This window comes from Lepisosteus platostomus, chromosome 5 (assembly GCF_059453375.1).
Source record: "Lepisosteus platostomus isolate fLepPlt1 chromosome 5, fLepPlt1.hap1, whole genome shotgun sequence".
Lineage (NCBI taxonomy): Eukaryota > Metazoa > Chordata > Actinopteri > Semionotiformes > Lepisosteidae > Lepisosteus > Lepisosteus platostomus.
The window spans coordinates 37,537,025-37,553,085 of NC_142615.1; the positions used below are offsets into that span (position 1 = coordinate 37,537,025).

Consider the following 16,061-nt stretch of genomic DNA (forward strand, 5'->3'; position numbering starts at 1 on the left):
GGTGCCTCTCTGTCTCTCCCCCTCCACACTGCTGGTCCAGTGGAGGTGCTGTTTGATCCTGCAGGATCTGTCCAGTCTTGTATAGTCTTACTGAGCAACACAGGGCTCCCTGGCCCCAGGTACGAACAGTGAGTGTCAGTGCAGAACAGCTCTCTGACACTCTGCTCCCTCACTCCAGCTGATCAGGGCAACTACACAGTGAGGGACCTTAAGGGAAGCAGTATCAGCACTGTGATCGTCACTGTGGGCGGTGAGCAGGTCTACAGTAGGGTCACTAGAGGGCTCTATATTCTTGACAGAGTGTGTTCTTCTATCATCCTCTGTCCTGATTGTCTTTCAGCTCACAGAGACACTGTCACCCTGCAGCCTGAAGCCTCTCTGTCTGTCCCTCTGTTCACTGGAGAGCCAGTGGGGGTGCTGTTTGATCCTGCAGGAGGTGGAAACTGGACCTCAGTGTGTTCTGTCCAGAACAGCACAGCCAGCTGTGTCCCCCAGTACAGTTTTTTTATTTTTGATGATTAGCCATATGTTGATTATAATATTGTACATAATGTATAATTTGAACTCGATATTTTTCAGGAGAGAATGATTGTATATTTTCAGAATAAATTTTGAAACCAAATTATTGTCCCTCGATCTCTGTCTCTCTCTCGTCCTGCTGTCTGTCTGTCCCTGCCTCTCTGTCTCTCTCTTTCAGCCCCGTCTGTCAGTCTGTCTGTCCCTCGATCTCTGTCTCTCTCTCTCCTTCCTCTCTCTCTCTCGGTTTGTTTGTCCCTCAATCTCAATCTTTCTCTTTGCCTGCTGTCTTTCTGTGCCTTCATCTTTGTCTCTCTCTCTCCTTCCTTTCTGTCTGTCTCTCTGTCTGTCCTGCGTTGTCCCAGCTGGGCCTGTCTCCCCCGCTCTCTGCCTTCAGCTCTGTTCGCCGATATCCCACCAGCCCGTCTCTCTCTCAGCCTGTCTCTTGACTTGCAGGAGGAAGAGGAGGTGGAGACAGCTCCTTTGGCAGGAGAGAGGAAGGAGGTCAGTGCTGGTCCCACCCTGCCTCCTGTCCTGTCTGTGGTGGAGTTTGGCCGTCTTGTCTGTCCCTGGGTCTCAGTGTTTCTCTCTTTCAGCCCTGTCTGTCAGTGTCTCTCTCCTCCTCCTCTCTGTCCTCAGTGTGTCTCTCTCCTCCTCCTCTCTGTCCTGTGGTGTCCAGGCAGTGTGTCTCTCTCCTCCTCCTCCTCTCTGTCCTGTGGTGTCCAGTGGGTCAGTATTAGTGGGCTACACCCAGGCTCACTCACTGCGAGTGTGATCTCAGCAGAGTCTCTGTGCTCTTGGGACACTTGACTCACCTGTCTCTCTCTTTCTCTCCCTGTGCTGTCCCTCTCCTGCCCCCTCTCTCCCTCCAAGGACTCCAGCTGGAGGAGGTCCAATCACCACCTCCTGTGAGACAGAAGAAAAAGAAGGTGGGTAATGCTCTGATCCTCTCTTTACTCCTGTCCAGTGTCCAGTCAGTGTGTCTGTATGAACCCCTCTCTCTCTCAGTGCAGTGTTCATGTACTGGAGTGTCCAGTCAGCGTGTCTGTATGAACCCCTCTCTCTCTCAGTGCAGTGTTCATGTATTGGAGTGTCCAGTCAGTGTGTCTGTATGAACCCCTCTCTCTCTCAGTGCAGTGTTCATGTACTGGAGTGTCCAGTCAGTGTGTCTGTATGAACCCCTCTCTCTCTCAGTGCAGTGTTCATGTACTGGAGTGTCCAGTCATGTGTCTGTATGAACCCCTCTCTCTCTCAGTGCAGTGTTCATGTCCTGGAGTGTCCAGTCCGACTCTTAACGTGACTCTCCTGTCTCTGCTTCAGAAGCGCTGGTGCATCTTTTTGAAGTCCCTGAGCTGCATGTCGGTGGAGACAGAAGATCAGGACGAGCCAATGGAAGTGGCGGAGACCGTTGCTCAGGAGAGGAAGAGCGAGGGAGAAGAGGAGCAGGCTGCCGGGAAGGACAAGAAGAGTAAGAGGAGGGGCAGGTGAGCAGACAGGGGGGTGCCGCCCGGTCATGTCTGTGATTCAAGGAGGAGTCTCCTCTTGCTGTTTGATGTCATGGTGACGTCTGTGTCTATGTCCCTCACACCTGCAATAACAATATTCTTTCCAGGTTCCTTTCCTGGTTCTGTGCCTGCTAAGATCTGGACTGGACTGGACTGGACCGGAGCTGAGGGGCCCTAGACTGGACTGGACCTAAGCTGAGGGTCCCCAGACTGGACGTAATCTGTATTGTAATTTTTGTTCTTTTGTTAAGCATCATTAAAAAGGTTTTAAAAAAAAATCTGTTTAGCTTTTGGTTTTTTCCCTCCCCCCCCCCCCCAAGGTTGCTGCTGGGAGTGGTGTGAGTGGGGCCAGCAGGGGGCGCTCTCACCCTGTGGTCTTTGTGTCCTGATGCCCCAGTATAGTGACGGGGGACACTGGACTGTAAACAGGCGCTGTCCTTCGGACGAGACGTCAAACCGAGGTCCTGACTCTCTGTGCTCATAAACAATCCCGGGGTGTCTCTGGAGAAGAGTAGGGGTGTTACCCCAGTGTCCTGGCCTGATTCCCCCCCTGGTCTTGACCCATCATGGCCTCCTTATCACCCCCCTCTCTGAACTGGCTCCATCCCTCTGCTCTCCTCCCCACTGAGAGCTGCTGTGTGCTGAGCGGACTGGAGCATCATCCAGGTGGGGGCTGCACACTGGGGGGGCTGGAGGGGATCCCCCTGACCTGGGAAGAGCTCTGAGTGGAGGGTCCAGACTTATTAATTATTATTATTATTCGTGCTGCACTGGGCTTCAGTCCTGGTAGTGAGAGGGGGACTCTGTGATCAGGACAGATACTTATGACTGTATAATAATACACAATAGAAATGGAAAACAGGGTAGCGCTGTAGTCTCTTCGAAACGTTTTGAACTGCCAGAAGAAGTTTTCACAACCCGGACTCGTGAAGGTACAGGTCTTCTCCCATCGTCCGGAGCAAGGTGTATCGTGTCCTGGTGATTTCTCCCGTTTCGAACGGAGTTTAATGTCACGTTTCTACTTTATTAGAGAGAGGCACTGAACATCCTGTGATGGGCTGGTGTCCTGTCCAGGGTGTGTGAGTGTGTGTGTGTCCTGTGATGGACTGCTGTCCTGTCCAGGGTGTGTGAGTGTGTGTGTGTGTCCTGTGATGGTCTGCTGTCCTTTCCAGGGTGTGTGTGTGTACTGTAATGGACTTATATCCTGTGAAGGACTGCTGTCCTGTCCAGGGTGTGTGTGTGTCCTGTGATGGACTGGTGGATCACAATATTAATTCTCCTCCTTGATTCCCTCCTTCATCGCCAGAGTGAAAGCGGGACACGGCAGTAAAAGCTCAGCCCTGCGGGTGGTGGTCCTCTCGGCCACACGGGGGCGCTGTGGCTCCACGGGGGGGGGTTATGTTCAAGTCCCGCTGGGAATCGCACCGACGCGGCGGAGTTCGTGAACGTCCCAGACACCAAGAAAACGAGAGAGAGAAAAAAGGTCGTTTTCGGGGTTCAAGAAGCAACCCCGAGATTCAGGGAGTTTCCCCGCTGAGCTTACTCTGCCGAAAACACGCAGGTTTTATTTTTTTCCCGTGCCCCCCCTCACACTGGCCGTTTCTGTAGCGTGAAGTTGTGTTTTTTTGCGCGGCGGTCGGTGAGGGGCGAAATTGTATTTATTTTTTTCCCCACGGTTTGAAACAGAAACAGCCGGGTGGTATTGTAGAGAGGTCGACATGCCTGGTTTTCCTCGTCTGCGAAGCCCGTTTTTTTTTGGGGGGGGGGGGTCGTGAGGTCCCACGCAGCGCTCGGAAAAGAAAATGGCGTTTCTTTTCCCCGCAGTACGGGGGGGTACCCGTGTTTTTTGGACGTGTCGTGGCCCGAAATTTCCGCCCTTGGGCGCTAGAGGGGAGTGGAGGTTGGTCTTTCTTTGATTTGGGGTTCGGGGGGGGGTCCTAATTTCACTGAACCAAACCCCACGGAAACCCGTGTTGGACGTGGGGGTGCTGAATGCACCCTTGACGTGATTTTGTCTTTAAATTCAAGTGCAGCTTTTGTAACCCTTGGGCCGGAAACAGCTGGACCCGTTTCCCCAGCCTGTCCGAGGTGGCGACTACCGGGGTCGTACAGGGACACCCGGCTGGGTGCGATGTCACGGAGGCGTCACAATGAGCCGCCTGACGTCACAGAGCGGCGGATTCTAGCGGGGGGCGGCGCCGGAGCCCCATGAGCTCAGAGGAGAGAAGAGGAGGAAAGCACTATATAGTCCTTTCTAAACACGTGTTTCTTCCAATAAAGTTACTTCGACTTCAATCGTTAGTTTCAGCTTCAGAATCGCTCTTCAATATCCCTGTGAAATCGGTAAGTCAGTCAAAAGCGCCGCTGGCGAGAAATAACAAAATAAGTGGAGAAATAAGTTGTTTTTTTTACCGTTACTCCACTCTTATGGGTGTGATTGTGCTGTAAAAAGATATTGAGAGGAGGTGCATCTCTACACAAATAGTGACGGGGGTGTGTAACAAAGCCAATACCCTGGCTTCTCTCCAGACACAGCTGGGTGAGCTCCTCCAGTCAGGACAGGAGGCTCTACTGTACACAGAGGGTGGCGGGGGTGTGGAACAAAGCTGATACCCTGGCTCTTCTCCAGACACAGCTGGGTGAGCTCCTCCAGTCAGGACAGGAGGCTCTACTGTACACAGAGGGTGGCGGGGGTGTGGAACAAAGCTGATACCCTGGCTTCTCTCAGGACACAGCTGGGTGAGGTCCTCCAGTCAGGACAGGAGGCTCTTCTGTACACAGAGGGGGGCGGGGGTGGGGAACAAGCCGCCCAGCTGTGTGGCTCCGCCCCCTCCCCTCCCCTCTGTGACTCTGCTTGTCTCGGCAGGACGATGGACCGACAGAGATGCCGCACGGCCGTGCGCGGTCGCAGCAGGACCCGGGCCCGGCGAGGCGTCGTAAGTCCACCCCTGCCGCCCACCGTTCAGCGTCCAGCGTCCAGCCCTCCTCCGACTGGCCTCTCCGCCCCCAGCAGCGCTCGCTGTATTATAATAATAATAATAATAAACTTCACTGATAGAGCACCTTTCACAGACATTGCAGCGCAAAGCGCTTGACAGACCAGGTCTCACGGTAACACCTCCAGACGAGGAGAGACACTTCCAGTGGTGATCTTGACTGAGCACACGCCTCAGCTCAAGAGACAGGGTCGCGGGTCCGAGAAATACCAAGCTGCAGGTCCATTATGGCCTTCTGAGAGCACAGATTGCCTCTGGATGTCCCACACTCTTCCTGGACCCACTGTAGAGACTCACCTGTCCAGACTCTTCCTGGACCCACTGTAGAGACTCACCTGTCCAGACTCTTACTGGACAGACTGTACACACTCACCTGTCCAGACTCTTACTGGACACACTGTACACACTCACCTGTCCAGACTCTTCCTGGACACACTGGACACACTCACCTGTCCAGACATTCACTGGACACACTGGATACACTCACCTGTCCGGACTCTTACTGGACACACTGTACACACTCACCTGTCCAGACTCTTACTGGACAACACTGTAGAGACTCACCTGTCCAGACTCTTACTGGACCCACTGTAGAGACTCACCTGTCCAGACTCTTCCTGGACACACTGGACACACTCACCTGTCCAGACTTTCACTGGACACACTGGATACACTCACCTGTCCGGACTCTTACTGGACACACTGTACACACTCACCTGTCCAGACTCTCACTGGACACACTGGTCAGACTCACCTGTCCAGACTCTTACTGGACACACTGGTCAGACTCACCTGTCCAGACTCTCACTGGACACACTGTAGAGACTCACCTGTCCAGACTCTCACTGGACGCACTGTACACACTCACCTGTCCACACTCTCACTAAACACACTGTAGAGACTCACCTGTCCAGACTCTCACTGGACACACTGTACACACTCACCTGTCCGGACTCTTACTGGACACACTGTAGAGACTCACCTGTCCAGACTCTCACTGGACACACTGTACACACTCACCTGTCCAGACTCTCACTGGACACACTGGACACACTCACCTGTCCACAGTCTCACTGGACACACTGTAGAGACTGCCCAAGGCCCCTAGTCTCGACACGACTGGGCTTGGCTATTTGGTTAGAGCTGTCTCGGAGATGGGCTGTTTGGCGTTTTCACAGGTCACACCGGTCAGGCCGAACCCGGACTGGCAGCGGGAGAGGTCCCGGCCCAAGTCCCGGTGCTTTTCCGTAAGTCTGACCCGGTCGCCTTCCGCGAAACTGGACCGGCCGCCCTGTGGTGGGCCCGGTGCCCCACATCTACCCTACAGCTCCCCCCACTGACCCCTAAACTCCCGATACCCTACAGCTCCCCACACTGACCCCTAAACTCCCGATACCCTACAGCTCCCCACACTGACCCCTAAACTCCCGATACCCTACAGCTCCCCCCACTGACCCCTAAACTCCCGATACCCTACAGCTCCCCACACTGACCCCTAAACTCCCGATACCCTACAGCTCCCAACACTGACCCCTGTAGATTAAGCCGGTTCAGGGAGCTGAATATGTAATCATAGGGGCTCTCTGAAGGCACCAGTTCTGTAGGGTTTGGGCATTTACTGAGACAATTATTAATTGTAGCAGTAAATCACAAAGTTGATTCTTTTGATGGCTTTAGAATCCAACCATGCGACATAACTCAAACAACGCGCACACACAGGTACTAATACACGAGGATACATTTATTAATACATAAAATATGCATGTAAATCTAACAGATCTTATCGAGAGGGTTATCAGAATACAAAAGATATATATTCAATCAGTTACAAAGAGTTACACATATCAAGAGGACATACGTTCAGTATATCATTCATTAAGACCGTTTCGTAAAGTGAACTTGGTTACAACTTCTACATTAGATACTCAAACAAGTACATAACTCTTAGGAATTAAATTGATATCAACTGGTTGGGATAACAATTGAATTCTCGAGCTGTAATGCATTGAAGTTGAATACTCATCCAATCTTTGGGGATTCAGATCTCCTGCGGGCACAAAGAAACAGTTGCAGGCTGTTGCTGTCCAATCCGCGCTCTCTGGCTCCGTGCCAGGCTGTGCTGTGCGGCTTGCGACGGTGCGCTGCTGATGCTCACTGTCCGCTTTAACTAGCAAAGTTTGTGCACAGGAGAAAAGATGACTGTGGGTCCCAGCAAGTCAGGAAGAGGACCGGTTCGTTCCTGATGAAGAGCTAGTTCTGAATAGTGATTCAGCTGTCCACAGTTCCGACCTGTTCACGAGGCCTGCTGCTGGTTACTCTCTGGCAACCTCCACTCTAGACTCTTAGAACAAAGGAAAGTTCTGGCACTCGGACACACTGGCCGTTCCGTGGTTGTCCGGGCTGAGTCTCAGGATGGTCAGGAGGCGCGCTGCGAGAATGTCCTGCCCTTGGGAGCCTTCTGCTCCTGGGCCGTCCTGCCCTGGAATTCTCCTTTGAATTCCCTTTAGAATTGTTGAATCTGAATCTGAATCTGAATCTCAATCTTGTCGAATCTCTGTGTTGCCTGTTTTTACCTGGAGGAACTTCAGCTCATTGATTGGATGAAAGTTCCATGGGCATCAGAGTCCCACGTGGGTTACTCGGCCCTACCAGTCCCTGATTGGTTGATCAAGGTGAGATATGAGTCACTCCTGACACTTAGTAATGCAGTCCAGATGTCCAACTGGCACTCCCTAGACAGATAGGCGCCAATGGATGACCATTGATCATGATAGCCAGGCTTAGCTAAGTGCATCCCCCTTTGGGAGCTGTCCTTATCAAAAGAAAACATCTTGCATGAATAGTTTCTCTGTGGCTGCACCACAGAGATGAACAGAGAAATGGGGCCTCATTTGGGAAGGCTCAGAACACTTAATTCTGCCTTATTATTAAGCCTCGCCGCTACATATCCCCCCTTTTTGAAGGTCACGAGGTCCTGAGGCGTTGTTGCCTTCAAAACAAAACAGAGTTAAGTGATGTCCCTTGCCATTAGAACATTAATCTTAAATGTCTACATTACTCCTCGAGAATTCATACCAGAACCAGCATTGGATACAAACAGGATGAATAACATCTGGAGTATGTATAAACACGGTAGGAGACATTATCTAAGTCTAGGAATTACACATCAGGAAGTTCACTGTCAATATCTGATACCTCTGTGGTAGATATTTGGGGAGAAGTCACTTCCTTTCTTTTGACATGCTACCTTTGACTCATTCATGCTACCCAGAGTACATCTTGATGTGAGAGTACAGCATTCAGAGTACACTGTCAGTCATGATCCAGCTACCTGGCAGTAGTGTTACAATAACAACAGTTCCTGTTCCCAGCCCCCGATAAACCACAACACCTGTGTTGGGTATCTGCTAGGGTGGTTTGGAGGTTTGTTCCATTAAAGCAAACTAAACCTTTACCTCTTCAGGGCATACTGTTTCTTGGATTTCTATCCAATTCAATAGTGTGGCACCTGAAGGCATCCACGGCCTCAAGTTTGGTCTTATATTGTCTGGTTCCAGACCGTACAGTGTTAAGTTACCATGCTGTACTATGGCCTCCTCGGGAAAACTATTGGTTAGGTAGCTGCATTGTGGTAGCTGTATCATACCTGTCACAAGTCACAGTGTCTGTTAAATGTGGTGTGCTGACCAGCCATTTACTTCCCACCTGCTCTTCATGGGGTTCATTAACCTCCCTCTGCTCGTTAGTAGCTTTACACCCTTCATTGGTGAATCGTTTAGACACAGCCAATGGATAGCTTTGGTAGCCATACCCATCTCAAGATTTGGAACCGAATTCAATCTTGGATTGCCTTCTGGGTGAGCTATGAGCGATGGGGTTAATGTCACATACTCCTCTACTGAGAAGAGTGGAATCAAGTGGGTTGGGATTTGTGCCGTGGTTAGACTGGCTACAGTGGCACTAAACTCCCTTAACAGGTCTTGTGTCAACATTCTGGCCTGTTGCACACAAGCATAAACCCACTGTATAACACCAACAATCATGTCCACTGATTGGGGAATAAGATTTAACCCTGTTGCATAGGAAATTGCCTGTAGGGTTTTCCCTAAGCTTTCCAACTTTCGCTGCTGTCGATACAGTCTGTCACTACCCTCTGGCATCTCTGACCCCTGCCTTCTTGGGGCAGTCAGGGTGAGAGTGCCAGTAGCACACAAACCTACCAGAAATAGCAAATGCACAACAGTGGTGGCAGCAATCAGTCCTCCCAAAAGTCTTTTCGGGTGGCTGATCCCAATCATCTCCTTCTGAGTGACTGTTGCCTTTCTAAGCTGGCACAGCATGTACATGGTGTCTTTCTCAGTATGCCCTGTGGCATCTTGGGCACCAACATCCTGGAAATCTGGGGAGATCTGACGCAGCGGCTGATGCTGCTCATCCGTTTCCAGGGCATCTGCTTTTTCGATTTGTTCATGCCTGTGCTCTAGGAACCCTGCAGGGGGCGGTGCAGCGGTGGAGCATGCCTGACCCTCGGCTGAGTGGTCATCTGGAGCACCTGAGTGATCTGGGATTGTTACCCTATTCTCACTGTTCAGGTCCACCCTGCACACTTCACGATTGAGGAATCCTTCTATCGTTCGCTGGGGGTAGGTGTAGGACACCTGCTCGCTCCCCCCTTCCCTCCCTAGGGATTCAGGGAGCTGCCCCAGCACTGGGATAGCTAGTTCACTGTCTTTGAACTCACTATCATTCACCAGGCCCATGTCAGTGCAGGCGGGGATTCTGACACCCCTCTTTGCGATGTCCTGCACTGGCAGGCGGGTGGCTTGACCATCCAGCTCCAGTCTGGCTGAACCACTGTTGGTCAGACTCAGACTGACAAACTGAGCTGGTGGCTGTAAGAAAACCGTCTCGGCTTTCATTCCCTGTCCCTTCTGGGGGACTGGGTGTGTTGGCAACCCTGCCGTTGAGGCAGGAACAATCAGGTCAGTCTCACTCACTACCTGGTAGTTGTGAGAAATAATATTACCTGACTGCAGGTTCCCTGGGTCACAGCAGAGGGAATCGGCATCTGGGATCAGGTGTGTCCACAGCGCAGTAGTCTCAGCGTCCAGCTGGACCTCCTGTCTAACCTGTGAATGTTGCACCAGGGGCACCTGGCGGTGGCCCTGCAACAGCTGCTCAAGCAGATCCTCACTAATAGAGGACCTGTCAGGGCTAAGGGTGAGGGCTTCATCACCAACCTGCTCTCCTGCCATCTGGATCCCTTCCACCACTGCAGGGTGGTGGTCCTGACCCCTCTTGGGTGCCAGGGTGCACAGGGAAAGCTCCTTTTCATCGCCAGGTGGGGAGATCTGCTCCTCTTTAGGGACGTAAAAGGTGTGTGCTTTACCTGGTGGATCAGCCGGCTGCTTGGAGCACCGCTCCTGTGGCAGGGAGGCTGTTGTGACCTCAGCCGGGACACGACTTCCCTGTATATCCGGGGAACAAGAAAATATTTTTATTTCTTGTCCAGAGGGAACAGAAGGAATCTCCGCATAGGCTTCTGTGTTCGGTGGGCACTTTGTGAGCACAGTCTGCCTCTTGGCCCCCCTTTCCTTCTGTACAGAAGGCTTAGGAGCCTTGACCTGTTTCCACACCTTGCCTCTCTGGTGATCCACCAAAGGTTCCTCTCTGAGTCGCATGCCCTTTTCTTTTTCTACCCGTTTGAGCTTGCCGTGTGACATCAAACACCTTTCAACCTCAGTGTCAATCAGTGTCTCACTGGGTAAGACATCTCCCATGGCAGCCTTGAGGTAAAAGCTTCTTGTTTTCCTCTGTGTTTTACTGCCTGCTCTGTGACTTCAGGGGTGGAGTCAGCACTCACTTGGGAGTGGCTGAATTCATCCAGGCGGGAACCCTTCCGCTCAATCAGATAGACTGAGGGAGGGAGAGGGGGCGGGTCTCCGCCTCCTCCAGTGAAGAGTATCAGCTCATTCATGCTTCCGGCAGCCTTGGGGAGCGGTTGTCCCTGTCCTAATAAAGCTTGTTCAAGCCTGGCCAGGCGGGCGGCTACTGAATCCTTTTGTTCAGCCTTTTCTAGCCCTTTCCCTCCCCCGGTGTTCTCATGGCACTTAGGACGCTGGGTGCGGTCCCGTGTGAGTGCTTTGGAACGGGGCTTAGCCAGCTCAGGAGCCTGTGCTCCTTCGAGCAGGGGGGAGTTAACCCTCCTGGCTCTGACGGCGAACACAGACGCTTTAACAGCTTTTTGCTCAGAGCGCTTTTGGTCATCATACTCCCAGGCTTTCTGCACGAATCTCTTAATATCAGTCATTTTCATGGTCTGTGCATCTGTATGCATTAAGATCATCTTTCTGACTGACGGGTGGAGATTCGCAATGAATAAACCCTTGAAATGTGTGTTCTCTTCGCAACCCTCATCATTTCGCCCTGCAAAATAAGTTCGTCTAAGTCTCTCGTAATATTCGCGAGGGGACTCTGCTCTCTCGTGCTTAATGTTAAGAGCGGCGGCTATCGCAGCAGTCGGGTCAATAAACGCACTGTATTCTTCGATAAGTGCTTGACACAGCTCCTCTAAATCATTACAGACTTCTTTCATCTGCCTAGCCATCCACTCATGTACAGCTCTGCTGGTAGTTTTCCTGACCAGAAACACTTTCTCCTGTTCTGTGGCGTTTGGCAGGTACTGCAGGGTATACCTGAGGTCTTGAATATAACTCTCGATATTCTCTGACACTGCGGGGTCAAATCTCTCTATGTCCTTCGCTAGCTCTCTCAGAGAATGGAGATTTATTCTACTAGCTTCTCCACTGACGGAGATATGGAAGAGATCGTGGTCAGACCTGTCGCTGCTAGAGAGAGTGCTTAATAGCGACTCGAATTCAGACCTTTTAGCAACCATCGTTAACTTAAAGAGTATTACTTTTAAGTACGAAATCACAGTTTTACCACAGAAAACCACAAGATCAAGTATGCAATCAACCCGGTAGATTGCAAAAGATCACAAGACAATCAAGCACTGCTTAAAGAGCAAGGGGAACTTTTTCTTTCGGCTTTCAGCACACTGTATTGTCGTGTATGAAACCCGCGGCGTTTTTTATTGAATTATTCCGCTTGGTTGACTCATTTCAGTCTTGCCACGCCCGTGCCAGGGACGCCAAATAATGTAGGGAAAACTGGTTCAAGGACGCCAAATATGTAATCATAGTGGCTCTCTGAAGGCACCAGTTCTGTAGGGTTTGGGCATTTACTGAGACAATTATTAATTGTAGCAGTAAATCACAAAGTTGATTCTTTTGATGGCTTTAGAATCCAACCATGCGACATAACTCAAAAAACGCTCACACACAGGTACTAATACACGAGGATACATTTATTAATACGTAGAATATGCATATAAACCTAACAGATCTTATCGAGAGGGTTATCAGAATACAAAAGGTATATTCGGTCAGTTACAAAGAGTTACATATATCAAGAGGACATACGTTCAGTATATCATTCATTAAGACCGTTTCGTAAAGTGAACTTGGTTACAACTTCTACATTAGATACTCAAACAAGTACATAACTCTTAGGAATTAAATTGATATCAACTGGTTGGGATAACAATTGAATTCTCGAGCTGTAATGCATTGAAGTTGAATACTCATCTAATCTCTGGGGATTCAGATCTCCTGCGGGCACAAAGAAACAGTTGCAGGCTGTTGCTGTCCAATCCGCGCTCTCTGGCTCCGTGCCAGGCTGTGCTGTGCGGCTTGCGACGGTGCGCTGCTGATGCTCACTGTTGGCTTTAACTAGCAAAGTTTGTGCGCAGGAGAAAAGATGACTGTGGGTCCCAGCAAGTCAGGAAGAGGACCGGTTCGTTCCTGATGAAGAGCTAGTTCTGAATAGTGATTCAGCTGTCCACAGTTCCGACCTGTTCACGAGGCCTGCTGCTGGTTACTCTCTGGCAACCTCCACTCTAGACTCTTAGAACAAAGGAAAGTTCTGGCACCCGGACACACTGGCCGTTCCGTGGTTGTCCGGGCTGAGTCTCAGGATGGTCAGGAGGCGCGCTGCGAGAATGTCCTGCCCTTGGGAGCCTTCTGCTCCTGGGCCGTCCTGCCCTGGAATTCTCCTTTGAATTCCCTTTAGAATTGTTGAATCTGAATCTGAATCTGAATCGGCCCTACCAGTCCCTGATTGGTTGATCAAGGTGAGATATGAGTCACTTAGTCCTGACACTTAGTAATGCAGTCCAGACGTCCAACTGGCACTCCCTAGACAGATAGGCGCCAATGGATGACCATTGATCATGATAGCCAGGCTTAGCTAAGTGCATCCCCCTTTGGGAGCTGTCCTTATCAAAAGAAAACATCTTGCATGAATGGTTTCTCTGTGGCTGCACCACAGAGATGAACAGAGAAATGGGGCCTCATTTGGGAAGGCTCAGAACACTTAATTCTGCCTTATTATTAAGCCTCGCCGCTACACTGTTAAAGACATTTCGGGAAGCACTTTTTTTGGGACACTGATTTTTCTCCTTTGGGGAGCTAAAGAAGACTATAGGGTGGGGCACAGTGGTAGTGTAGTTGATTCTAGCTCAGAAAGTTGCATGTTCAAATTAGGTTGGGGTCAGCTAAGAGTTTTTCACCATCTGCTGGTGCTGAACCTAGAATTCTCACCATGTAGTTGAGTTCTTCTCAATATCTCAGCATCTCCAAAACATCATGTCCAACTTTAGAGACAGCTACATCAGACAATGAAAGTTTGAGACCACTTTATTATTACAGGTTCTAGCAAACCTGAAAGCTAAGGCGTTTCAGGTCACTTTTTTAATTAAAAAAGTGTCTTAAGCCTCTAAATAAAATTAGGCTTTTTTAATTGTGTATGAAATTCACTCCCATGGGCTCTGAAAGGGGAAATATACTGTTGGGATCCTCGCAAGTGAGGTGTCTCTTCTTGTGGTGAAGCACAGTTATACGTGACTTGTCCGGAATGACCCAAGACAGACTATCCAGAAGCGACGGCACCACTCCAAGTAGAATGAGAGAGAAACACAACACAGGGAGTCAAGAGGCTCCCACAATTCACCTTTCCTCACATTACTGATTTCTTCACTAACATTTTGACCGTTTTACAATCACAATGCCTGTTTCACATTAAATAAGTTTTTAAACCATCAATATTTAAGAAAAAAAATAGTACATTTTTTTTCCAATTATTAAAAAAAACATTAAATGCCTTGATTGCATAAAGTTTCACAGACAGAAGCAGCACGCTAGCACAACCAACATTAAAATGGAGGGCACACTACGATTTGCATTGACTCAAAAGTGATCGGCAGACGTCATTCCCTGCATAACGCAAAAGGTGGCAAACCGCATTTGGTTTGAGTGGACGCAAGAAAGTTTTTGTTTTCTGCCTTGATGTCAAGCTGACAAAGTATCTTTAAACACTTTGCTTAGTTTCTCGAGAGACTGCCAAAAAGCAGCTCCCTCCCTTTCGTTTGAAGTCAGTTGGAAGGGGTCTCAACAGAAGCACCTAACAAGGTGAGATTCAAACCCAAGCCCCTGAAGGGGCTGGAGCCTTAATCCAGCACTTTCTAGTGAGATCTAGACTTCTTTAACACCTCTGGATATAGTTCTTCTATGAAACAGGCTTCACACCTCTGCGTACAGCGCCCTTGATGTCATTTTATTTTTACAGCAGCCGCATCCGGAAAGTTGTGTCTTTTACGTTTTATTTGAACAACAAAACTACATACAATACAAACAAGAGCACATATAACGTATCAAGAAAATCGTCAGTGGCACATGCTATAATACAATTACACTTTATGAAAAACGTTTACACGACGTAAATAAAGATAAGGTCCGCACAGGTTGTTCTTACATTTCGAAAGAGTCCGTAAATACCCCATTACATCTATTTTGAACTGTTGAAACGTAGGACTCTTCCCAGACCATTTCACTTTATACCACATTCCTAAATGAGGATGCATCTCCTGTTTTAGAACTATTTTGGGCGGTATGGCTTATACAACACACCCACAGTATTCTAATGGTGGACTGCAGATCTGTGCTATAGTTCAGTCGAATTCGAAGGATCCAGCAATCGTACTGGATTGGACTGGGATTCTGAAATGTCTCTTGCAAAAGTATTCGGGTTTGCTTGAACCTTTGATAAAAAAAAGTGATGTTATCTGAAACTACCCAGCTTACAATCTCTGAGGTAGTTGTCACTAAACTCGGAAGTGATGTGGCACACATGTGCCGTGTGCCTTTACTTTTGTAAAAAACTGGTATCGGGAAAGTTTCTTAATATTTCTTTCGATTAGCATGCAAGAAAATGTGATCATTACCTATGGAGCCTGCCTTTTAGAAGTTCTCCCTCTAAACACCTTGTGCAGCCTCCCGACAGACTAACAAAAAGCGCCTTTTCACCAACTCAATTATAATACGCCCCTCAAAACTCACAACCGAATAACAATCCATCCGTATATTTGATTTCCAAGATCCATTCAAGGCAACTTGGCTCTTCGCAAGCAAATCATTTCAGGGAAGAAACTCAGTTTAATCAACTACTGGTGCATTCAGCACACCACTTGCTCTTGCTTGTCAGGGTGGCCGAGTGGTCTAAGGCGCCAGACTCAAGGACATGTGTCTTTCCAGCTGGCTTGGGTGGTCTGGTCTCCAAATGGAGGCATGGGTTCAAATCCCACTCCTGACAGCTTCTGTTTTTACCTCTCTTGAATTGTTCCAGTGCTAGCTGACAGTGAATGACTGAAATATAAAAGCAGCAGAAGAAAGCAAGCAACTCAGTGCAATTTGTGAGTATTCTGCACTGTTAAAATGCACAGGTTTTCATACTTTTTGGAATTCGTAGCTCAAGAAGTGACTCCTGTTTCATTTTCTATTCACCAACTCGATTTCCATTCCACCCCTCACAACAGACTAACAAACGGCTTCATGTGCCACAGCATTCCCCTGTAGATTCGGTTTGCATTATGAATTAGGCGACCCCGAATGAAATATTTTAGTGTTGGCTCAAATGTGAGGAATTT

The 16,061-nt window shown here is 49.3% G+C and overlaps 1 long non-coding RNA gene and 1 other non-coding gene across 2 annotated transcripts; both read left to right on the top strand.

Annotated features, from left to right (window-relative positions):
- Nucleotides 1–6: 6 nt before the first annotated feature.
- Nucleotides 7–1,979, top strand: LOC148666148 (uncharacterized). The gene is made up of 4 exons (XR_015936613.1): nucleotides 7–494; nucleotides 973–1,020; nucleotides 1,390–1,445; nucleotides 1,837–1,979. It is a non-coding gene; the product is annotated as an uncharacterized LOC148666148 (long non-coding RNA).
- A 13,635-nt stretch (nucleotides 1,980–15,614) lies between these two features.
- trnal-caa (transfer RNA leucine (anticodon CAA)) lies at nucleotides 15,615–15,727 on the top strand. Its single transcript has 2 exons — nucleotides 15,615–15,652; nucleotides 15,682–15,727. It is a non-coding gene; the product is annotated as a tRNA-Leu (tRNA).
- The last annotated feature ends 334 nt before the right edge of the window (nucleotides 15,728–16,061 follow it).